This window comes from Pongo pygmaeus, chromosome 11 (assembly GCF_028885625.2).
Source record: "Pongo pygmaeus isolate AG05252 chromosome 11, NHGRI_mPonPyg2-v2.0_pri, whole genome shotgun sequence".
NCBI classification, from domain to species: Eukaryota; Metazoa; Chordata; class Mammalia; order Primates; family Hominidae; genus Pongo; species Pongo pygmaeus.
In genome coordinates this window covers 79,714,183-79,740,088 of record NC_072384.2, presented here as the reverse complement: position 1 = coordinate 79,740,088, position 25,906 = coordinate 79,714,183, and the positions used below count along the sequence as shown (strand labels likewise).

General features: G+C 36.7%; 1 protein-coding gene across 1 annotated transcript in view; it reads left to right on the top strand.

Moving 5' to 3' along the window:
• Nucleotides 1-2,731: 2,731 nt before the first annotated feature.
• The window catches only part of CWC22 (CWC22 spliceosome associated protein homolog), a 102,112-nt gene continuing 78,937 nt past the window's right edge, over nucleotides 2,732-25,906 (top strand). Inside the window, exon 1 of the mRNA XM_063647668.1 lies at nucleotides 2,732-2,754. The gene's annotated coding sequence lies outside the window, so the exon portion shown is untranslated. The remainder of the gene's footprint in view (nucleotides 2,755-25,906) is intronic.

The following is a 25,906-nucleotide window of genomic DNA, read 5'->3' as shown; positions in this document are numbered from 1 at the left end:
TTATTTCTACACACTAACAATGAACAATCCAGAAATGAAAATAAGAATACAATTCCATTCATAATAGCATCAAAATAATTAAATATGTAGGAATAAATTTAGCAAAATAAGTGCAAAACTTATACTTTGAAATCCATAAACATTTTTGAAAGAAACTGAAGAAGATACAAATAAATGGAAAAAGTTCACAATCATGGATTCGAAGACAATAGTGTTATAATGGCAATATTCCCCAAATTGATCTACCAACTTCTAACACAATCTGCATAATAATCCCAGCTGACATTTTTGTAGAAATTGACAAACCAATTTTAAAAATTCATATGGAATTGCATAGGGTCCAGAATAGACAAAAGAATCTTGAAAAAGAACAAGTAGGAGCTCTCACATGACCCAGTTTCAAAACTTACTACCAAGCAATGTTAATCAACACTGGCAAAAGGACAGATATACACATGAATGGAATCGAAATGGGCGTTCAGAATAAAATCATGCATCTATGATCAACTGATTTTCAACAAGGATGCCAAGACCATTTAATGTGAGTATTTTCAAAAGAGAGTGCTGTATTTACTAGACAGCTACACACAAAAGAGTCAGGCTGGACCCTTTCCTCACACCATATGCAAAAACTAACTCAAAATAAAGACCTAAATATAAGAGCTAAAACTACAAAGCCATTAGAAGAAACCAAAGAGTAAACCTCATGACCTTGGATTTGGCAAAAGATTCTCGGAATATGACATCAAAAGCATAAGCAATGAAAGGAAAAATAAAGTGGACTTGATTAAATTTAGAAACATTTGTGCTTCAAAGGATACCATTGAGAAAATGAAAAGACAAACCACAGGATGTGAAAAATTATTTGCAAATCATATACCCGATAAGGAACTTGTATACCAAATATACAATGGACTTTTACAACTCAATAGTAAAATGACAAATAGCTCAATTTAAAAATTGGCAAAAGATTTGAATAGGCATTTCTCCAAGGAAGATGTACAAATGGCCAAAAAGCACTTGAAAAGATGCTCAACATTACTCATCAGGAAAGTGCAAATGGAAACCACAATGAGATACCATTTTGCATCCACTAGGAAGTTAGAATCAAGTGCCAAATATAACAAGCATTGGCAAGGATGTGGAAGAATCAGAACCTTCATACACTACTGGTAAGAATGTAAAATTGTGCAGACACTTTGGAAAAGAGTCTAGCATTTTCTCAAACATTTAAACATAGTTATATCACACAGCAAGTCCACTCCTTGTATATGCTGCAAAGAATTGAAAACAGGTATTCAAATAGCTGAATACAGGTGTTCATGCAGCACTGTTCACAACAGCCAAAAGGCAGAAACAACTCAAATGTCCATCAACTGATGAATGGACAAATAAAATATGATATATCCATACAATGAAACATCATTCAACCATAATAAGTAATGAACTACTGATACATGCTATAACATGTAGGAATCTTGAACACATTATGCTAAGTAAGAGAAGTCAGTCAAAAATATCACATATTATATTATTTCATTATATGAAATATCCAGAATTGGAAAGTCCATAGAGATGGAATGTAGATTAGTGGTTGCCTTGGGCTGGAGAGCGGATGGAGGGTGAAAGCAATAATAGCTAAAGCACAGGGGGTTTTTCTGAGGTGATTAAAATGTCCTAAAATTGACTGTTATGATGATCTCATATATCTGTGAATGTACTAAAAATCATTGAATTGTACATTTTAAATGAGTGAGTTGTGTGGTATGTGAATGACATCTCAATAAAGCTGCTTTTTAAAAAGCAGTGCTCTATTTTTTAAAAAGTTATTGGTTTCAAACACAAAGCAAAATATATATCTACAAAAGGAATGCTATGTTTCTTTCATTAATCATTAAATTTAATATTACTAACAATTTCATTACCCTGGAGAGAAATCTGCAGGTCAAATTATCTCATTTCAAAATATTTCCCCAGTAAGCACAATGATTCTTTAGAAAATGGAACTAACTATAAATTAAACAATTTCAGAAACAAAACTATAAAAAGCATTTACATTCTGTTCACTGCACAGATATTGCATTTAATGTGGCATGTGGGCACATTTAAGTGAGTTTGATATAATGCGAGGCAGGATTTCCAAAAGTAAGTGTTAGGAACTAACAAAGTCTTAAAATGTCTCTACTTTTACCATGCTGTTCCCTACAGGCACATGCTCATACCCTGTTTGCCAGTAAAAGAGCCTTACTGATTTCAATGCCATTCCTCTTAACTCACGTTTTGGTTTCCAGGGACTTTTGGCTTTTGCTTTCTCTTCCAGGTTCTGACCACTAATTCTTTATCTGGTGTCTTTCATACACTGATGTTTGTACTTTCATATTAAGAATAACGAAAATGTGAGCAGATAAGCCACTAAGAAATTAGCTCATTTTCATGCAAATATCTTTGTGTCAAGAGAAAATGAATTAAAGGACCGTTCTATGGGTTGCTGAAGTGAAATTAGGTATGGTATAGAAAATTATTCTTCCTCGAGGTAAAATTTTAGCTATTTCAATATTTTTAATTTGGCCAATCACAAAGATAGAAAGCTAAGAGAGATAAGGGATCTAAACCCCTTATCTTTCATTTACTTTGTTGTGTGATCTTGAACAAGTTGCCTAACTCTTTGAACGTGAGTTCCCTTATCTGTAAAAACATGGAAGAATAAATTTACCCGTCTCTTAATAAGGAAAACCAAGAATATGCCTAACAATAGTAAGTAATCAAAAAACTTTTCTACCTTGAAATTCTGAAATCTCAGTGTAAATTGACAATGTCAGTGATGGCACCACTGAACCATTCAAGAAATGTTGCTTGCTCCTTAGTAACTGGGCAGATTTATTCTCTGTTCTAAATACCAGAGGCAGACCACACACTATTGGTAGTCTACATGTATACCCTCTCTACTCCCTCTCACTCTCCAACCCTGTATGATACCTAATGAAATAGTTCCAGTAGAGCTCCCTGTGCAAATTGAGAAGAAGAAAATTGAGAGCAGGACAATCGCTGGAGTACATCTGACAATAAATAAGCAACAGTTGCTCAACTTTGCTCATAGCAAAATAATATCTCTGCTCATTCCTTGCTTTTTGGTGTGCTGTTTAACCTTCAAACTGTATTATGTGACACAAATATTTTAAGAAATTAAAGATCTGCTAGAAACTCATTACTTGATTATAGGCACCCCATCCCTACTGAATTAATTAATGAATAAGCAAAGCAGAAAAAAAAAACTAAAAAAAAGGAGCAAATGAAAGACCAAGTTATCCTCAGCTGACAACTAAAGAAAAAGCAACTTAATTGAGGTCACAAAAACATGTTAATGAAATTGTTGAGAGATGTCTTCTAAATGTTTAATTTGCCAAATGTGGTTTTGGTTCTCTCTCAATTTACATTTCTTTTTATTCCTCATTTTCTTTCACACATCCACTCTATGAAACTGCACTGTACCTATAATGGAATGGTACACACCTAGTGACAAAAATTTTCTAATGGGGCATGGTGAAGAAGATAAGTTTTGATTCTTTATGCACCTACCATGTGCCCTTGAAAAGTTAAGTTTTAAAGAGCTAGCGTCAGAGAGAGCTGCGGCTTGATTTAGTCAAGTCACTTTCTAATGCAGTCTGGAAATAAACCATGTGCTTGTTTGCTTTTTTGTTTTTATTTTCCCTTCTGCAGCTAAATACTGTATCCTTCCTACTAGAGGAGAAAGAAATCAGATAAAGATTTGAAGATGTCTTTATGGTCAAAATTAGTTGTGAAATGATCTGTAGCATATCTTCAATCGATACATCAGAATCTATAAATAGCTCTTAAACCTAGAATGTATTATCTTAACCATGTTTAAGTGTACAGTTCGGTAGTATTAAGTATGTTCTTATTGTTGCAAAAAAATTGCCAGAGCTTTTTCATCTTGCAAGTCTGAAAACTCTATACTTATTAAATAATGTAGCTTTTCCTCTTCCCTTAATCCCTGGTAACCAACATTGTACTATTTATATGAATTTTACTGCTTTAAATATCTCACATAAGTAGACTCTTGTTGTGACTTGGTTACTTCACTTAACATGATATTTCCAAAATTCATCCATGATGTAGCATATGATAAGTTTCTTTCTTTGTAAGGCAAAATATTCTATTGTATGCATATGCTACATTTTGGTTAGGCCTTCATCTGTTGATGGACATTTGGGTTACTTCACCTCTGTGCTATTATGAATTATGCTGCTATTAACATGGGTTTGCAAGTATTTCTTTAAGACCCTGCCTTCAATTCTTTCAGTTATGTGCTGAGAAGTAGGATTCCTAGATCACATGGTAGTTCAATTTTTGAGGAACCTCCATACTGTTTCCTATAGGGTTTGCACCATTTTATAATCCTACCAGTAGTGCACAAGGGTTCATATTTATCCACATGCTTTCCAACATATGTTATTTTCTGGGATCTTTTTTATAGTAGCCACCCTAATAGGTATGAAGAATTATTTCATTGTGGTTTTGATTTATATTTCTCAGATGATTAGTGATATTGAGCATCTTTTCATATGAATTTTGGCCATTTGTATTTCTTATTTGAAGAAATATCTGCTCAAGGTCTTTGCCCAATTTTTAATCAGATTATTTGATTTTTGTTGTTGTTGAGTTGTAGGAGTTCTTTATATATTCTGGATATTAACCTCTTAACAGTCATAAAACTTGCAAATATTTTCTCCCATTTTGCCAGTTGCCTTTTTACTCAGTTGATTGTGTGCTTTGATGCACAAAAGTTTCTAAGTTTTATATAGTGCTATTTGCCTAGTTTTCTTTTGTTGCCTGTACTTTGTAGGGGACATAGCCAAGAAATCATTGCCAAGTCCAGTGTTATGTTACAAAGCTTTTTCTCTACATTTTCTTATAAGAGTTTCATAGTTTGGGATTTTACATTTAGGTGTGTAGTCCATTTTCCAGGAACTTTTGTATATAAAGTAAAAGAGGAGTCCAATTTCATTATTTTGCATGTAGATACCCAGTTTTCCCAACACTATTTGTTGAAGAAACTGTCCTTTTCCCACTGAGTAGTCTAGGCACCCTTGCTGAAGATCATCAACTATATAACCAGGGTTTATTTCTGGGTTCTCTATTCTATTCCATTGATCTATTTGCCAATACCATACTTGGTTTTTGTTTGCTTGTTTGTTTGTTAGTTAGAAACAAGGTCTCTGTCACCCAGGCTGTCACTAGTGGCATGATTATGGCTCAGTACAGCCTCGAATTACTGGGCTCCAGTGATCCTCCTGCCTCAGCCTCCCAAAATGCTAGGATTACAGATGTGAGCCACTGAGTCCAACCCAAAATAATTCAAAATTTAAATCTAAATCTAAAAAGTTAAAAAGTATCTCTTAATGGGGGGACATGCTATTGACATTTTTTCTGAAGTAATTCTTTATTATTCCTAATTAGTCTTTACATCACAAAATATTTACCATCCCTGGCCTTAGGTACTAAATGCTGGTGACAGCAGCCCCAAACACAAGCAGTGTTTCTTCCCAGAGTGAATAGTACAAAGCTTGGTTTAGAACTGCTGCTAGACAGTTCAGCAGCATGCTACAGGTCAAGGTTAATCTCCACATTCAGAAGGCTAACAGTGTTTCTGCTCTCTTCAGTTTGTTCAACTGTTCCTCCTTCAATGGCTTTTGTTCTCAGATTGACCCCAGAGTAACAATGGCTGCAGAAATTCTAGACTTCACATTTCTACCATATTGTCCACAAGAAAATAGCATCTCTGCCCCAAGGTTTCCATCCAAATCCCAAGATTTGTTGTGATTGGACTCGTTTGTTCACATTCCATAACTAAAACAAGTATCCAGAGGGATGCAATGCTTTTATTGGTCTAGTCTTGATCATAGGCCCTTTGGTAGAGTGATGGATTGAGTTAGTGTCCCCAGATAAAGGTGCAATCCCCAAATAAAAATTAAAGACTATTGTGAAGGGGACAAGTTGGTAAATAGACATTGAAAATATAACTAACAAATTTATATTGTAAAAGTGCTACTCAAAATGCCAGTTCATGAATTATTTTTTACCAATCAACCATAAGATTCAAAAAAAAAACTTGCACCAGAGTAAGTCAACTATGTGAATGAATAGACTACTTAATTTAGTCAATATTTATTTTATAATAAAACTACCTCCAATGAAATTGGCCTGATGTGCCTCCTGATATGATCCACTGAGAAAACAATTCATCGCTTTTGTGGTATTCCTGAAAAAATGCATACATAACATGAATCTAATCATGACAAAACACCAGACAAATTTAAGTTAAAAGGCATTCTACAGAATAACCAGTGTGTGTTCTCCAAAAATGTCAATGTTATGAAGACAAAAAGGAAAAGAAACTGAGAAACTGCTTTAAATTAAAGGAGGCTTGAGCAAAGCAAGATGGCAGAATAGAAGCTTACACTGTTCACCACCCCACCACCCACATGCTGGAACCCCAAATTTTTACAACTATCTGCACACAGAAAAGCACCATTACAATAACCACAAATCAGGTGAGCAATCATAGTACCTGGTTTTAACTCTATATCATGGAGCAACCACAGTATCTGGTTTTAACTTCATATCATGCCCTCATTGAGGTGGGCAGGAGAGAGAGTATTGAATCATAGATGCCACCCCTCCCCCATCCCCTGATAGCAGCTGTGTGGTATGGAGAGAGAATCTGTGTACATTGGGGAGGGAAAGTACAGCAGCTGGGGGAATTTACATTGAACTTACTGCTGCCCTGTCACAGCAGAGAATAAAGCTGTGCTGGGTCAGCCAGTGCCCCCACATGAAAAGAGAATTTGGACCAGCCCTAGCCAGAGGGAAACTGCCCATCCCAGCAGTCATAACTTGAATTTCTTTGCAAACTTTGCCATTATGCTACCATGGGCTAAAGTGCTCTGGAGTTCTAGATAAACTTGAAGCGCATTCTAGGACACAATGTCTGCAATTCTTAGGGAACTCCTACTGTTAGGCTGGGCTTAGAGCCAGTGAATGAGAGTAGCACATGACCAAGGGAGGTATCAGGTGGCATGGCTAAAGGAGGGCTTATGCTACCCCTCCCCCAACCCCAGGCAGTACAGCTCATAGCAATAAAAGTGACTCCTTCCTTCTGCTTAAGGAGAGGAGAGTGAAGAATAAAGAGGATTTTGTCTTACATCTTGGACACTAGCTAGGACAGGGGACCAGGCAGAGTTTTGAGGCCTCCATTCCGGCACTGAGCTCCCAGAAAACATTTCTAGACATACCCTGGGCCAAACAGGAACTTGCTGCCTTCAGAGGAAGGAACCAGTTGTGGCAGGATTTGCCACCTGCTGACTAAAGAGCCCTTGAGCCCTGAATAACCACCTGCGATACCCAGGGAGTGTACTGTGGGCCATGGGCTTGGAGATGTACAAACTCAGGGGAGACCCATATATTCTCAGCTGTGGTGGCTATGGTGAAAGACTTCTTTTTGAGAAAAGCAGAGGGAAAAATAGAGGGGACTTTGTCTTGCACCCTAAGTACCAGGTCAGCCACAGTAAAGTAGAGCAACAATCTGGCTCTTGGGGTTGCTAAGTCCAGGCCTAGGCTCTTAGACAGTATTTCTGGACCTTCCCTGGGCCAGAGGGGAGCCCACTTCCCTGAAGGGTGAGTCCAAGGCCTCACAGCATTCATCACAAGCTGACAGAAGAGCCCTTGAGCTTTAAGCAAATGTCAGCACTGGCCTGGCAAAATTTCCCATGGACCAGTGGTGGTGGTGGCCACAGGGTGACAGATGCTCCTCTGCCTGTGGAAAGGGGAGTAAAAATAAGAAGAATTTTATATTGTGGTTTGAGTGCCAGCTTGGCTGCAGTAGAATAGAACATTACATAAATTGCTAAGGTTTTTTACTCCAATCCCAGACCACATCTCTGGACATGCCAAGGGCTTGGTGAAAGTTGCCACACCGAACTGAAAGGTTTGGGGTAAGGCCCAGTGCTGTGATGGTTTCATGTTTGACCCAGCACAGTCCCAGTGGTGGTGACCATAAAGGTGCTTGCATAACTACATTCCCAGTTCAGGTGGTTCAGCACAGAGAGGAAGAATCTGTATATTTTGGGTTAAAAAAAGGAAAAAGAACAAGTGTCTCTGCCTGGTAATCCAGAGAATCCTTCCAGATCTTATCCAAGGCCACCGAGGCAGAAATTCTATGAGTCTATAAAAATCACAGCATTACTTACTGGGCTTGGGGCACAGGTGGCTTCAAATCCCTGGAAAGCCTTCCCAAAAAGAACAGGCACAAACAAGCCCAAACTATGAAGACTACAATAAATACATAACTCCTCAATGCCCAGACACCAAAGAGCATCTATAAGTATCAACACCATGCAGGAAAACATGACCTTACCACATTAACTACATAAGGCACCAGGGGCCAATCCTGGAGAAACAGAGATATATGACCTTTCAGACAGATAAAAAATAGCTGTTTTCACTTGAGTCCAGGGGTTCAAGACCAACTTGGATAACATGGCAAAATCCTATCTCTACATATAAAAAGATATAAAAATACTCAAAGAAATTCAAGATAACACAGAGAAGGAATTCAGAATTCTATCAAATAAATTTAATAAAGAGAATGAAATAATTAAACAGAGTCAAGCAGTAATGCTAGAGTTGAAAAATGCAATTGACATGCTGAAGAATGTATCAGAATCTCTAAATAGCAGAACTGATCAAGCATAACAAAGAATTAGTAGCCTGGAAGACAGGCTATTTGAAAATACATAGTCAGGAGACAAAAGAATAAGGAAAAAAGAAGCATTCCTACAAGGTCTAGAAAATAGCCTCAAAAGGACAAATCTAAGAGTTTTTGGACATAAAGAGGAAGTAGAGAAAAAGATAGGTGGAAAGTTTATTCAAAGTAATAATAACTGAGAGCATCTCAAACCTAGAGAAAGACATCAACATTCAAGTACAAGAAGGTTTTGGAACACTAAGCATATTTAACCCAAAAAGACTACCTCAAGGTATTTAATAATCAAACTCCCAAAGCCGGGTGGGGGGATAAAGAAAGGATTCTAAAAGCAGTAAGAAAAAAGAGACAAATAATGTACAATGGAGCTCCAATATGTCTGGCCACAAACTTTTCAGTGGAACTCTTACAGGCCAAGAGAGTGGCATGACACACTTAAAGTGCTGAAAGAGAAGAACTTTTACCCTAGAATAGTATATCCAGTGAAAATATTCTTTAAGCATGAAAGAGAAATAAAAACCTTCCCAGACCAAAAGAAAAAAAAAAGCTGAAGGATTTCATCAACACTAGACCTGTTCTACAAGAAAAACTAAAGGGAGTTCTTCAATCTGAAAGAAAGGGATGTTAATCAGCAAGAAGAAATTGTCTGAAGGCACAAAACTCACTGGTAATAGTAAGCATACAGTAAAACATGAGTAGTACAACACTGTAAATGTGGTGTAAAAACTTCTCTTGACTTAAAAGACTAAAAGATAAACCAATAAAAAATAATAACTACAACAACTTTTCGAGACATAGTGCAATAAGACATAAGGAAAAACAATAATGAAAAAAGTGGGGGGACAAAGTTTAACTGTAGAGTTTTTATTAGTTTTCTTTTTGCATGACTGTTTCTTGTTTATGTTATCAGTGTTAAGTTGTCATAAGTTTAAAATAATGGGTTATAAGATAGTATTTGCAAGCCGCATGGTAATCTCAAGCCAAAAAACATAACAGATCCACAAAAAAATTAAAAGCAAAAAATTAATGTATACTACCAGATAAAATAACCTTCACTAAAAGGAAGACAGAAAGGAAGGAAAGAAGGAAGAGGAAGAGAAGACCACAAAAAAAAAAATAAAATGAAAATAAATAAAGTAGCAGGAGTAAGTCCCCACTTGTCAATTAAAATTGAATGTAAATGGTCTAAACTCTCCAAACAAAAGACATAGAGCGGCTGAATGGATGAATAAACAAGACCCAGTGATCGGTTTCCTAAAAGAAATACACTTCACGTATAAAAATACATGTAGGCTGAAAATAAAGAAATGCAAAAAGATATTCCATACAAATGGAAGGCAAAAATGAACAGATTCACTATACTTATATTAGCCAAAACAGATTTCAAGACAAAAACTGTAAGAAGAGACAAAGAAGTCCATTATATAATCATAAAGGTATCAATTCAGCAAGAGTATATAACAATTGTAAATATACATGCACCCTAACCTGGGCCACCCAGATATATAAAAACAATATTGTTAGAGCTAAAGAGAGAGACAGACCCCAATATGATAATAACTGGAAACGTCAACATCCCACTTTCTGCACTGGGCAGATCTCCCAGACAGAACATCAACAAAGAAACATCAGCCTTAATCTGCACTCTAGAACAAATGGACCTAATAGATAGTTACAGAACATTTCATCCAATGGCTATGGAACACGCATTTTTTTCCTCAGCACATGAATCATTCCCAAGGATAGACCATATGATAGGCCACAAAACAAGCCTTAAAACATTCAAAAAATTTGAAATAATATCAAGCATATTCTGTAACCACAATAGAATAAAGCTACAAATCAACAAGAAGAAGAATTTTGGAAACTATACAAACACATGGAAATTAAATAATATGTTCCAGAATGACCAGTAGATTAATAAAAAAATTGAGAAGAAAGCTGAAAAACGTATTGAAATCAATGATAATGGAAATATCACGTATCAAAACCTACGAGATACAGTGGAAACAATACTGAGAGAAATTTGTAGTTATAATCTCCAACAGTAAAAAAATGAAGAAAAACTTCAACTAAATAAAGAACCATGTTAAAGAATGAGAAAACAAGAGCAAACCAAACCCAAAATTAGTAGAAGAAATACTAAAGATTAGAGCAGGAAAAAGTAAATTTAAAATGAAGAAAAAATACAAAACATCAATAAAACAAAATTGGTTTTTTGAAAAGATAAACAAGACGGACAAATCTTTAACCAGAATAACAAAGAAGAAATAACCAGAGTAACTAAGAAAGAAGACTCAAATAAATAAAGTCAGAGATGAAAAAGGAAACATTATGACTGATACTGCAAAAATTTAAAGGACCATTAGTGGCTACTATGAGCAACTATATGCAAATAAATTTAAAAATCTAGAAGAAATTGATAAGTTCTTAGACACATACAACCTACCAAGATTGAACCATGAAGAAATCCAAAACCTAGGCAGACAAGTAATGAAATTAAAGCCATAATAAAAAGTCTCCCAGTAAAGAAGAGCCTGGGACCCTACGGCTTCACTGCTGAAGTCTACCAAACATTTAAAGAAGAACTAACACCAATCCTACTCAAACTGTTTTAAAAAATGGAGGAGGAAGGAATACTTCCAAATTCATTCTATGAGGCCATATTACCCTGGTAGCAAAACCAGACAAAGACACATAAAAAGAAGAAAGACGAAAGAAAAAAAGAAAGGAAGGAAGGAAGGAAACTACAGGCTAATATCTCTGATGAATATTGATGCAAATATTTTCAACAAAATACTAGCAAACTGGCAAACGAAATTCAACAATACATTAGAAATATCATTTATCATGACCAAGTGGGACCTATTTCAGGAATGCAAGGATGGTTCAGCATACCCAAATAAATCGATGTGATACATTACATCAACAGAATTAAGGACAAAAACCATATGATCATTTCAATTGATGCTAAAAAAAGTGTTTGATAAAGTTCAGCATCCTTTCATAATAAAAATCCTCAAAAAAACTGGGTATAGAAAAAACATACCTCAACTTAATAAAAGCCATATATGACAGACCCACAGCTAGTATTGTACTGAATGGGGAAAAACTGAAAGCTCTTCCTCCTAGATCTGGAACACGACAAGGATGCCCACTTCAACCACTGTTATTCTATGAAGTACTGGAAATCTTAGCTAGAGCAATCAGACAAGAGAAAGAAATAAAGGGTATCCAAATTGGAAAATAAGAATCCAAATTATCCTTGTTTGCAGTTGATAAGATCGGATTCAAAAGCAACAACAAAAAATAGTAGCATTTCTATATACCAACATGAACAATATGAAAAAAATCTGAAAAGTAACCCCATTTACAGTAGCCACAAATAAAATTAAGTACCTAGAAATCAGCTTAACTGAAGAAGTGAAAGATCTCTACAATGAAACCTATAAAACACTGATCAAAGAACTTGGAGAGGATACCAAAAAATGGAAAGATATTCCATGTTCCTGGATGGGAAGAATTAATGTTGTTAAAATGTCCATACTACCCAAAGCAATCTACAGATTCAATGCAATCCCTATCAAAATACCAATGACATTCTTCAGATAAAAAGAAAAACCAATCCTAAAATTTATACAGAGTCACAAAAGACCCAGAATAGCCAAAGCTATCCTAAGGATAAAGAACAAAACTGGAGGAATCACATTACCTGACCTTGAATTACACTACAAAGGTATAGTAACTAAAACAGTGTGGTACAGGCATAAAAATGGACACGCAGACCAATGGAATAGCACAGAGAACCAAGAAACAAATCCACACACCTACAGTAAACTCATTTTTAATAAAGGTGCTAAGAACCGACATTAGAAAAAAGACAGTGTCATCAACAAATGATGTTGGGAAAACTGGATATTCATATGCAGAAGAATGAAACGTGATCCCTATCTCTCATCCTATACAAAAATCAAATCAAAATGGATTAAAAACTTGAATCTAAGACTTCAAACTATGAAACTACCACACGAAAACTTTGGGGAAACTCTCCAGGACGTTGATCTGGGTAAAAATTTTCTGAGAAATATCCCATAAGTATAGGAACCAAAGGTGAAATGGACAAATGGGATGACATCCAGTTAAAAAGCTTCTGCGCCACAAAGGAAACAATCACCAAATTAAGAGACAACCCAGAGAATGGGAGAAAATATTTGCAAACTACACATTTGACAAGGGATTAATAACCAGCTCCTTATATATTATAAGGAGCTCAAACAACTCTATAGGAAAAACTCTAAAAATCCTATTTTAAAATTGGCAAAAAATCTGAATAGAGATTTCTCAAAAGAAGACATACAACTGGCAAACAGGCATATGAAAAAGTCCTCGTCATTGATCATCAGAGAAATGCAAATGAAAACTACAAAGAGATATCACTTCATTCCAGTTAAAACGGCTTTTATTCAAAAAGGCAATAACAAATGGTGGTGAGGATGTGGAGAAAAGGGAATCCTCATACGCTGTTGGTGGGAATGTAAATTAGTACAGCCACTATGGAGAACAGTTTGAAGATTCCTTGAAAAACTAAAAATAGAACTATCATGTGATTCAACAATCCCACTGCTAGGTGTATATAACCGAAAGAAAGGAAATCAATATAGAGAAGAGTGATCTGTACTCCCACGTTTATTGCCACCTTGTTCATAATAGTCAACATTTGGAAGCAATCTAAGTGTCCATGAACAGATGAATGAATAAAGAAAATGTACTTATATACAATGGAGTACTACTCTGCCATAAAAAGGAGAATGATACTCTGTCATTTGCAACATCATGGATGGAACTGGAGGTCATTATGTTAAGTGAAATAAGCCAGGTAGACAGAAAGACAAACACTGCATGTACTCACTTATTTGTGGGATATGCAAATCAAAACAATTGAACTCATGAAGATACAGAATAGAAGGCTGGTTACCAGAGGCTGGGAAGGGTAGGGAGGGGGGTGATGATGGGGATGGTTAATGGGTACAAAAAAAATAGAAAGAATGAATAAGATGTAGTATTTGACAGCACAAGAGAATTATTATTGACTGTAGTCAATTATATATTAAATTATTATTATTATATGTTAAATACATTAAATTATTACTGACTATAGTCAAAAATAATCATTTCCTCTCAAATGATTCAGATGTGTGTGTGTCCATGCATGCACACACAAGTGCACATAGAGGCATACAGAGAGAGAGAGAGAAGGGAAAGCAAATGTAATAAAACAATCTTCTTTAAAAGCATGTGAGAATTTGTTGTATTAATCTTGTAATTCTTCCGTGAACCTGAAAACATTTATTTAAAATTAGAATAAAATGTAATTTCAGAATCCATAAAAAGCAGCAATAATGGATAAGTTCCTATTAAAATAGTAGATCAATTTGTTTAAAATTCATGTTATTACTTATAATACAGTCAGTAACTTAATTGCTCATTTTAAAATAAGTAAAAAAGTATAATAGGATAGTTCTTAACACAAAGGATAAATTCTTGAGGGGATGCATACACAATTTTTCATTATGTGATTATTACATATTGCATGCTTATACCAAAATATCTCATATACCCCAGAAACATATACACATATTATGTACCCACAAAAAAAATTTTTTTAGAGGAGGCTAAGGAGATATGACAACTAATGCAACCTGTGATCTAAGATTTTTTTTTACTGCAAAGGATGTTACTGACAAATGTAAAAATGTACAGGTGTGTAGATTAGATGGTAGTGTTTGGTCAATGTTAGTTTCCTGATTTTGTTAACTGTCCTGTGGTTTTATAAGAGAAGGTATTTGTTTTAAAGTGTTTGATATGGTTTGGATTTGTGGTCCCACCCAAATCTCAGGTCGAATTTGTAATCTCCAGTGTTGGAGGAGGGGTCTGGGGGAGGTGATTGGATCACGGGAGCAGATTTACCCCTTGCTGTTCTCATGATAGCGAGTCAGTTATCACAATATCTGGTTGTTTAAAAGTGTGTAGCACCTCCCCCTTCCCTCTATTTCTCCTTCTCTGGCCACACATGATGTGCCTGCTTCCCCTTTGCCTTCCACCGTGACTGTACGTTTCCTGAGGTCTCCCAGCCATGCTTCCTGTACAACCTGCAGAACCATGAGTCCACTAAACCTTTCTTCTTTATAAATTACCCAGTCTCAGGTAGTTCATTACGGCAATGCCAGAATAGACTGCAACAGTATTTAAGCATAAGTAAGCATCATTGTTAGAGCTTCCTCTCAAATGATTCAGATATGTGTGTGTCCACGCATGCACACACAAGTGCTCATAGAGACACACACAGAGAGAGAGAAGAGAAAGCAAATGTGGTAAAATGTTAATTTTGAAAAATCTTCTTTAAAAGCGTGTGAGAATTTGTTGTATTCGTCTTATAACTTTTCTGTAAACCTGAAAATGTTTATTTAAAATTAGAATAAAGTATAATTTCAGAATCCACAAAAAGCAGCAATAATGGATAAGTTCCTATTAAAATAGTCAATCGATTTGTTTAAAATGCATGTTATTACTTTAGCTATTCCCTCAAAGTCTTATTCTTATTTTTAGAATAAATAATTTGATATATGATATAATTGTGCACATGTATGAAGAAAATCAACTATTTGGAATATACGTGCTCTTTTTTTAATAGGAAGCCAGAAAAACAGATATATAAGTGCAATACTAGAATGTGGATACTGAAAACTTTGCACTCATTTCATGAAATATGGGTCTGTAAATGCCTTTTATAAGTTTCATTCAATAATACAATTTGAACTGATATATATTTGGGGCATCATAACATTTCTTCATGGAAGTCTTATGAACTGATTTCACTGCTTTCCGTTATTTAGCCCCTTAGAGAAGAGGCAGCTTTGATTCTTGTTCTTTGTAGGTAACCTGATATTTCTATTCTGTACTTGTAGGATTTTTCTCTTTATCCTATTGTGGTATCCTAGGAAGATATTTGTTCTTTGTCCCCAGTTCTTGGTCTCTCTGGAGTGAAGAGTGTGTCTTTTGTATGCTAAGGACATGACTTGAAGGGAAGGCACCAGATGGCTTCAAGATTTGGCTGGTCTCCAGGAAGACCAAGCCTGGATTAGAAATGGAATTTTCAGTTCCATCTGAAACCTGCAAGGAGAGGACACGGACTGGATATTGGGTTAATCGCCAATGGCTAATCATGTAACTAATCATGCCGATGTAATGAAGCCTCTATTAAAAACCCCTAAATGATGGGGTTCAGAGAGCTTCCAAGTTGGTGAGACACATGGAGATGCTAGGAGGATGGTGTGCCAAGAAAGGGGATGCAAGCTTTACACACAGCCACCCCCACCCCTATACCTTATCTTAATGCAACTTTTTCATTTGGCTGTTTCAGAATTGTATGTAGACTTTGTAATAAACTGATAACATGAGAACACTTTCCTAAGTTCTGTGAGTCCTTCTAGAGAATTAACATACTTAGAGTTGGGGATTGGTCATGAGCCCTGGTGGAAGAGAACAATAGGCAGAAGAACCCGAAATCCTGCATGACCTCCTGGAGCATAGACACCCCACCAGCCTGGACCAGTCAAGCGTTAATGTGAAAGAGAAGTAAACCACTGTGTTCTTTAGATCTCTTTCTTAAAATTTCTTAGCCTATGCCCTACCTAATACAAAAAGGGAACTTATTATAAGGAAACATGGATGGATATATAACATTAAATCTAGAAAATCATAAAGAACTAAACCTTTATCTGACTGTGTCTTGTTCCCACATCCCCCCCGGCAGCATGTAATATTTTGTCTCTATTTCGTTGTGCATGTCTGTTTTATTCTGCTTCCTCTAGAGACTGGCTTTTTATGTTGTCTATATAACCTGTAGAGAATGACTATCTCACTGTCCGCAAGTCTGCGTGTTCCTCCAAGTCTATCTAGTCTTCTTTTCAGCCCAATTCCAAGTTAACAGAAGAATGTAGTTGTATCAGCTTGGGACTAGTGCCTACCTCTGTCTCAAACTATAGTCCCAACCACTGTGTCACACAGATCAAACATGGTTGTCGGAGGGCATGAAGAATATGGTAATTATAGAAATCTGGTCATTGCAATCTTAATCACTTAAAAAAGTGTAAAATCTGTCTTTCCACACTCTCCCTCTTTCATCGTTTGCATACAGAGGTACTATACTCCAACTGTCCGCTTCTTCAACCTCACCATCCCCATACTGTAGGTAAACAAGGACTGAGGTATTAAAATTGATGTAATTGTTCCCTCATATCCTTCAGCTTCTAAGTATATGGAAGGCATCCTCTCTAAGAACCCTTAAATTATTATGAGTAAATCTAGTTTTGGGGTAGATTTCCAGGTTTTCATTGTAGTAGGATTGCCAAATTAAATAGAGAATGGCCAGTTAAATTGGGATTTCAGATAAATTTTTAGTATAAAGTTGTTCCAAATATTGTGTGAGACATACTAAACATTTTTGTTGTTTACCCCAAATTAAAATGTGAGTGTCCTATACTTTTATTTGTTAAATTTGACAACGTTAATCTGTAAAAACTGTTCTTTTTACTCAGCTTCAGAAGCTTCTTCCTGTAATTTCCTTGCTCGTCAGTGATACTATTCTTCTCATCTTTTTCTAGGATGCCTGGATTCCACAGGCTCAAATGCTGCTTGCTCAGAACAAAAGTTATAGAACTCCTAGAGTTCAGTAGTCATGCCCTTCCAAAGAGGTTCCCTAGCAGGCCATCCCTGTTCTTTCTTTCACTTTGCTGCCATGATCCAGGGCTTGCTTTATTTTCCCTCAGGGGCCGGGCCCCCACACCAACCCCAAACCAGCCAATATTATCATAATTTCTACAGAGATAACATTTGTTCATAAAGAAAACAGAACAGATTTCTTTCTCCTTGTCTCAAGCATTTCCATACCCAGTTTCTCCTTTGCTTTGCAAAGGAGAAAGGAGGCTGCTTCCCTCTTACACTGAGATGGGATGGGATCCAGAGATTCCACCCCATCAGACTGAAGAGGTTAGTTCAAATGTCATTCCATCTCTGCGGGGCCACTTCCACTTCCCCAGTGCCATTCCACCAACAGCCTTTGCTGCAATGCTGGAAGGCCTTTGGTTTACTACATTGGTATTATATGACTCTAACAGCTGATTCCACACCACAAATCAATCATCCTGAATGGAAGCTCTCAAATGTAACCCCAGCATCATGCTCCTTTTTCTGGAATGGGAGTACCATTCCTAACAAAATAAATTGAGAATCCAGGAAAATGTTCAAGAAATGCTTTACTTCCAGCAAAACAATAAATTCCAACTCACCTAGAGCTCATGGGCTGGTAGAATTAAGGAGTGATTTTCCTAGTTTATTCAACGTGTTAGAGAAAGTGAAGTTGTTTACTCACGAGAACAGGCTATTATGAAAAGACATGGTAACTGATACTTGTCTTCAGAGATCAGATACTCAGTTGTCTCCTTATAAAAGGAGACTTGGATCCAATGCAGAATAAAAGTTATTGGGATATGGATTTGATTCATTATCTTCCTCACCTTTTTCTACCCTGAAATACTAATCCAGGAATTGTGATACAGACTATGATGAGGGTTTGTCGGATGGAGTTCGGTATAGGTGAAATCAGATTGAAATATGTGTTTCTTGTTCTACGTGTGGCAGGATATTTATATTTGAGGAAAGACAGCTCTTTAGTAAACATGCATTTTCCTGGGCTTTCAGGTTATGCAAAGCAAAGGAGAAACTGGCTATGGAAATGCTTGAGACAAGGAGAAAGAAATCTGTTCTGTTTTCTTTATGAACAAGTGTTATCTCTGTAGAAATTATGATGATATTGGCTGGTTTGGGGTTGGGGTGGGGGCCTGGCCCCTGAGGGAAAATAAAGCAAGCCCTGGATCATGGCAGCAAAGTGAAAGAAAGAACAGGGATGGCCTGCTAGGGAACCTCTTTGGAAGGGCATGACTACTGAACTCTAGGAGAAATGGTGCATCTTTGTTTTAGGATTTCCTTTTTTGAATTATAGTCTCATATATGCTTATCTATGCATATATCATCTCATAATAAGCTCGAGTAAAGTTTTTATCAAATGCTACAGCTGTGCTATAGGCAATTAAAGGTTAGGAGTCATGCCAATCTTTGAGGCATAACTAAAGTAGAAAGCAAACAGCAACCAGATGAAGTGTTTACAAGATGATAATAGGTGATGACTAGAAAAGTCAGAAACAGTCTTTTTGTGGAGAAAAGTGAGCAACAACCAGCTAAAAATAGTATGCGCATGTTTATTGAGCCAGACATTTTTGAACTAACATGTTCTAAACATTTTCACAGATTATCTCTTATAATCTAGGGAATATTATTATTCCTGCTTTATAGGTAGGAAAACAGGTAAAAAAAAATGCTAAATAACTTGATCAAGATCAAACGGGGCAGTAAGTGGCAGAGCCAAGGTACATATTCTGGCCGCCTTGCCTCAGAGTCAGTAACCTCAACCAACATAATATCCTGTATACATGCCCTCCCACCACCCACGATGTGGGTGTGATACCACCCTCTCCCCCACTGGATATTACGAACCACCTCGCGTGGCGGCGGGCGGTGTACATCCCCTCCCTTGCGATGTGGGGAGTGATATCAGCCTCTCCCCCCACCCGGATATTATGGACCACCACCCCCCGCGAGGTGGTTCGTAATATCCAGGGTGAGAGAGGGTGATATCACTCCCCACATCGCTGGGGGGGTATTATACACCGACCCCGCGAAGTGGTTTGTAATATCCGGGGGGGGAAGTGTGATATTACTCCCCAAATCATGGGGAAGTAGGGTGTATACCCCTGACCACGATATGGTTTGTAATATCCAGGGGGGAGAGGGCAATATTACTCCCCATATTGTGAGGGAGTGTACAGTCCTTTGCAATACCTACCTTGGAATTAGGAGTAAACTTATCCTAGAATATTTCGAATAATTTCACCTAATTTCACCAGGTGTACACCTACTGTGACATTAGGAGTAACATCTCCCTACAATATTATGAATAATATCACAAGGTGTAAACCCACTGTGACATTAGATGTAATATCTCAGTAGGATATTATGAATGATATAACTGGGGGTGTACCCTGTGTGGTATTAGAAGTAACATCTCCCTTGGATAATACAAATAATAACAATTAATAATTACAATAATAATGTTTAATATGATATTATGCATAATATGCTAGGGGAATATTATTCCTAAAGTCACAGTGTGTGTACACCATGTGTGTACACCCTGTGGTATTATTCGTAGTATCCTAAAAAAATGTTACTCCTAACGTCACAGTAGGTGCACACCATGTGTGCACACTCTGTGATATTATTTGTAATATTCTAGGGGGTGTTATGTGGGTGTACACTCTGTGATATTATCTGTAATATCTTAGGTGATGTTACTTTTAGTGTCACAGTGGGTGTACACGATGTTTGTACATCCTGTGTTATTATTCATAATATCATTAGGGGGATGTTACTTCTACTGTCACGGTGAGTGTACACAATGTGTAGGTACTCCCAGTGATACTAAAAGTAATATCCTAGAGGGGTGTTATTCCTAATGTCACAGTGAGTGTACACCATGTATGTACACACCCTGTGATATTATTCATAATATCCTGGTGAGATGTTACTTTTAATGTCACAGTGGGTGTATACCCTGTGATATTATTTGTAATATCCTAGGTGGATGTTACCCCTAATGTCATAGTGGGTGTACACTATGTGTATACAGTCTGTGCTATTTTTTATAATATCCTAGGGGGATGTTACTCCTAATGTCACAGCTGGTGTACACCACGTGTGTTCACCCTGTGGTATTATTCATAAAATCCTACAGGGATGTTATGCCTCATTTCACAGTAAGTGTACACCATGTGTGTAAACCCTATGATATTATTTGTATAATTATAGGGGGATGTTCTTCTAATGTCACCATGGGTGTACACCATATGTGTAAACCCTGTGATTATATTCGTAATATTTTAGGGAGATTTAACTACTAATATCACAGTGGTTGTACAACCTGTGTGTATAACCTGTGATACTATTCATAATATCCTAGGGATATATTACTTATAATATCACAGTGAGTGTACTCCCTGTGATATTATTCGTAATATCCTAGAGAGATATTACTCCTAATATCACAGTGAACGTATAACCTGTGATATTAGCAGTAATATCCTAGGGGGATATTATGCCCAATGTCACAAGTGATGTATAACCTGTGATATTATTCATTATATTCTAGGATGATGTTACTCCTAATGTCACAGGGGGTATACAACCTGTGATATTGATCATAATTTCCTAGGGAGATGTTACTTTTAATTTCACAGGGAGTGTACACGCTGTGATGTTATTCATAATATCCTAGCAGATTGTTACTCCTAATGTCACAGGGGGTGTACACTCTGTAATATTATTCATAATATTTTAGAGGATTGTTACTCCTAATGTCACAGGGTGTGTACACCCCGTGATATTATTCGTAATATCCTAGGGGGATGTTACTCCCAATGTCACAGGGAGTGTACATTCTGTGATATTATTCTTTATATCCTAGATGGATGTTACTCCTAATGTCACAGAAGGTGTACACCCTGTGATATTACTGGTAATATCCTAGAGGGATGTTGTTCCTAACATCACAATGGGTGTACATCCTGTGATATTATTCATAATACCCAAGGGTGATGTTACTCCTAATGTCACAAAGAATGTACCTCCTGTAATATTATTTATAATATCCTAAGGTGATATTACTTATAATGTCACAGGTGGTGTACACATTGTAATATTATTTGTTATTTTCTAGAAGTTTGTTACTTTTAATGTCACAGGAGGTGTACACACTGTGATATTATTCATAATATCCTAGGTAGTTACTACTTCTAATATCACAGTGGGTGTACACCCTGTGATATTTTTCATAATATTCTAGGGAGATATTACTTCTAATATCAGTGGGTGTACACCCTGTGATAATATTCATAATATCCAAGGGAGAAATTACTCCTAATATCACAGTTGGTGTACACCCTGTGATATTACTTGTAATATTCTAGGAAGATATTACTCCTAATATCACAATGGTGTACGCACTGTGATATTATTTGTAATATCCTAAGGGAATGTTACTGCTAATGTCACAATGGGTGTAAACCCTGTTATATTATTCATAGTATCCTACTTGGATGTTACTCCTAATGTCACACGGTGTGTACTCCCTGTGATATTATTCATAGTATATTATGGGCCTGTTACTCCTAATGTCACAGGGAGTGTACACCTTGTGATATTATTCGTAACATCCTAAAAAGGTATTATTCCTCATGTCACCGGGGGTGTATACGCTGTGATATTATTCGTAATACCTTACGGAGATATTACTCCGAATGTCAAACAATGTGTACACCCTGAGATATTATTCATAATATTTGGGGGATGTTACTCTTTATGTCAAAGGGGGTGTACATACTGTGATATTATTCATAATATCCTAAGGGAATGTTACTAGTAATGTAATAGGGGCTGTACACCCTGTGATATTATTCATACTATTATAGGGGGATGTTACTACTAGTGTCACTGTGAGTGTACAACCTATGATATTATTCCTAGTATCCTAGGGGGATGTTACTCCTAATGTCAAAGTTGGTATACACCATGTGGGTTCACCCTGTGGTATTATTCTTAACATCCTAAGGGGATGTTACTCCTAATTTCACAGTAAGTGTACACCATGTGTATACACCCTGTGATATTACTCATATAATTATAGAGGGATGTTACCTCTAATGTCACAGTGGGTGTACACCATATGTGTACACCCTGTGATAATATTCATATTTTAGAGGAATTTTACTCCTAATATTACAGTGCTTGTACAGACTGTGTGTACAACCTGTGATGTTATTCATAATATCCTAGGGAGATATAACTTCTAATATCACAGCGGGTGTACACCCTGTGATATTATTCATAATATCCTAGGGAGATATTACTCCTAACATCACAGTGGGTGTACAACCTGTGGTATTAGCAGTAATATCCTAGGGGGATATTACACCTAATGTCACAGTGTGTGTACAGCCTGTGGTATTATTTGTAATATCTTAGGAGAGTGTTACTTTTAATGTCACAGATGATGTATAACCTGTGATATTATTCATTATAATGAATACACCATCTGTGTACACCCACTGTGATATTATTCAAAATATCTTAAGTAGTAATTACTACTAATATCGTAGTGGGTGTACACCCTGTGATTTTTTAATAATATTTTAGGGAGATATTACTACTAATATCACAGTGGGTGTACACCATAATATCCAAGGGAGATTTTACTTTTAATATCACATTTGGTGTATACCCTGTGATATTATTTGTAATATTCTAGAGAGATATCACTCCTAATATCACAGTGGGTGTACACACTGTTTTAATATATGTAATATTCTAGGGGGATGTTACTCCTAATTTCACAGTGAATGTACATCCTGTGACATTTTTGGTAATATCCTAGGTGGATGTTACTCCTAATGTCACTGGGGGTGTACACCCTATGCTATTATTCACAATATTCTAGGGGGATGTTACTCCTAATGTCACAGTGGGTGTACAGCCTGTGATATTATTCATAATATTCTAGGGGGATGTTACTCCTAATGTGTATACCCTGTGATATTATTCATAACATCCTAGGGGGATGCTACTTTTAATGTCACAAGGGATGTGTACACTGTGATATCATTAGTAATATCCTAGCAAAATGTTACTCCTAATGTCACAGAGGGTGTACAACCAGTGATATTATTGGTAATATCCTAGGGGAATGTTACTACTGTCACAATGGGTGTACACCCTGCTATATTATTCATAGTATCATACTGGGATGTTACTCTTAACATCACAGGGGGTGTACTCCCTGTGGTATTATCCATAATATCTTATGGGGATATTACTCCTAATGTCACAGGGAGTGTACAACTTGTGATATTATTCGTAATATCCTGAAAAGATGCTACTCCTCATGTCACAGGGGGCATACACGATGTGATATTATTCGTAATACCTTAGGGGATGTTACTCCAAATGTCACAGAGGGTGTACACCCTGAGTTGTTATTCGTAATATTTAGGGGGTATGTCACTTTTAATGTCACAGGGGGTGTACACACTGTGATATTATTCATAATATCCTAGGGGAATATTACTCCTAATGTCACAGGTGCTGTACACCCTGTGATAGTATTCGTAATATCATATGGGGATGTTACTACTTATGTCACAGGGATTGTACAACCTGTAATATTATTCCTAATATCCTAGAGGGATGTGATTCCTAATGTTGCAGAGGTTGTACACTCTGTGATATTATTCATAATATTTTAAAGGGATTTTACTTCTAATGTCACAGAAGGTGTACACCCTGTGATATTCTTCCCAATATCCTAGAAGGATGTTACTCCTAATGTCACAGAAAGTGTACACCATGTGTGTACACCTCCTATGATAATATTCATAATATCCTAAGGGGATGTTACTCCTAATGTCACATGGTGTGTACACCCCTGTGATATTATTTGTAATATCCTAGTGGGATGTTACTTTCGATGTCAAAGGGAGTGACACCAAGTGTCTACACCTCCTATGATAATATTCATAATATCCTAAGGAGATGTTACTCCTAATGTCAGAGGGGGTGTACACCATGTGTGTACACACCCTGTAATATTATTCGTAACATCCTGGAGGGATGTTACTCCTAATGTAACTTGGGGTGTACACCATGTGTGTACACCCTTGTGTTATATTATTCATAATAACCTCTGGGGATTTTACCTTTAATGTCACAGGGATTGTATATCATGTGTGTACAACCCCTGTGATATTCTTCATAATATGCTAGGGGGATATTATCTCTAATATTTTAGTGGATGTAACTCCTATGAAACAGGGGTTGTACACCGTGTGTGTACACCAAAGGGGTTGATATCATTCCTAATATCCTAGGGAGATGTTACTCCTAATGTCACAGGGCTTGTACACCATGTGTGTACAAGCCCTGCAATATTATTTGTAATATTCTAGGGGGATGTTAATCTTAATGTAACTTAGGGTGTACATGTGTGTACACCACCTGTGCTATTATTCCTAATATTTTAAATGATGTTACTCCTAATATCACAGGGGTTGTATACCATGTGTGTACATGCTCTGTGATATTATTCGTAATGTGCTAGGAAGATATTTCTCCTAAAGTCACAGGGAGTGTACACATACAATATTATTTGTAATATTTTAGGTGGATGTTACTTCTAATGTCACAGGGTGTGCACACCGGGTGTGTATTCTACCTGTCATATTATTCATCACATTCTAGTGAGATGTTACTCCTAATATCACAGGGCGTGTACACACATGGTGTACACGCCCTGTGATATTATTCTTAATATTCTAGAAGAATGTTACTCCTAATGTCACCCCCTGTGATAGTATTTGTACTATCTTAGGGGGATGTTATTCCTAATGTCACAGGGGATGTCCGCCATGTGTGCACACCCCCTGCGATATTATTCATAATACCCTAAAGTGATGTTACTTCTAATGTCACAGGGGTGTACACCATGTGTGATATTCTTTGTAATATCCTAGGGAGATGTTACTTCTAATGTCACAGGGTGTGTACCCTATGTGTGTACACCCTGTGATATTAATCATAATATTCTACAGTGATGTTGCTCCTAATATCACAGGGGATGTACCCCATGTGTGTACACCCCCTGTCATATTATTCATAACATCCTAGGGGGATGTTATTTCTAATGTCATGGGGGATGTCCACTATGTGTGCACAGCCCCTGTGATATAATTCATAATATCCTAAAGTGATGTTACTTCTAATGTCACAGGGGGTGTACCCGATATGTGTAAACCACCAGTGATATTATTTGTAATATACTAGGGAAATGTTACTGCTAATTTCACAGTGTGTTACATGATGTGTGTACAACCTGTGATATTATTCATAATATTTTAAGGGGAT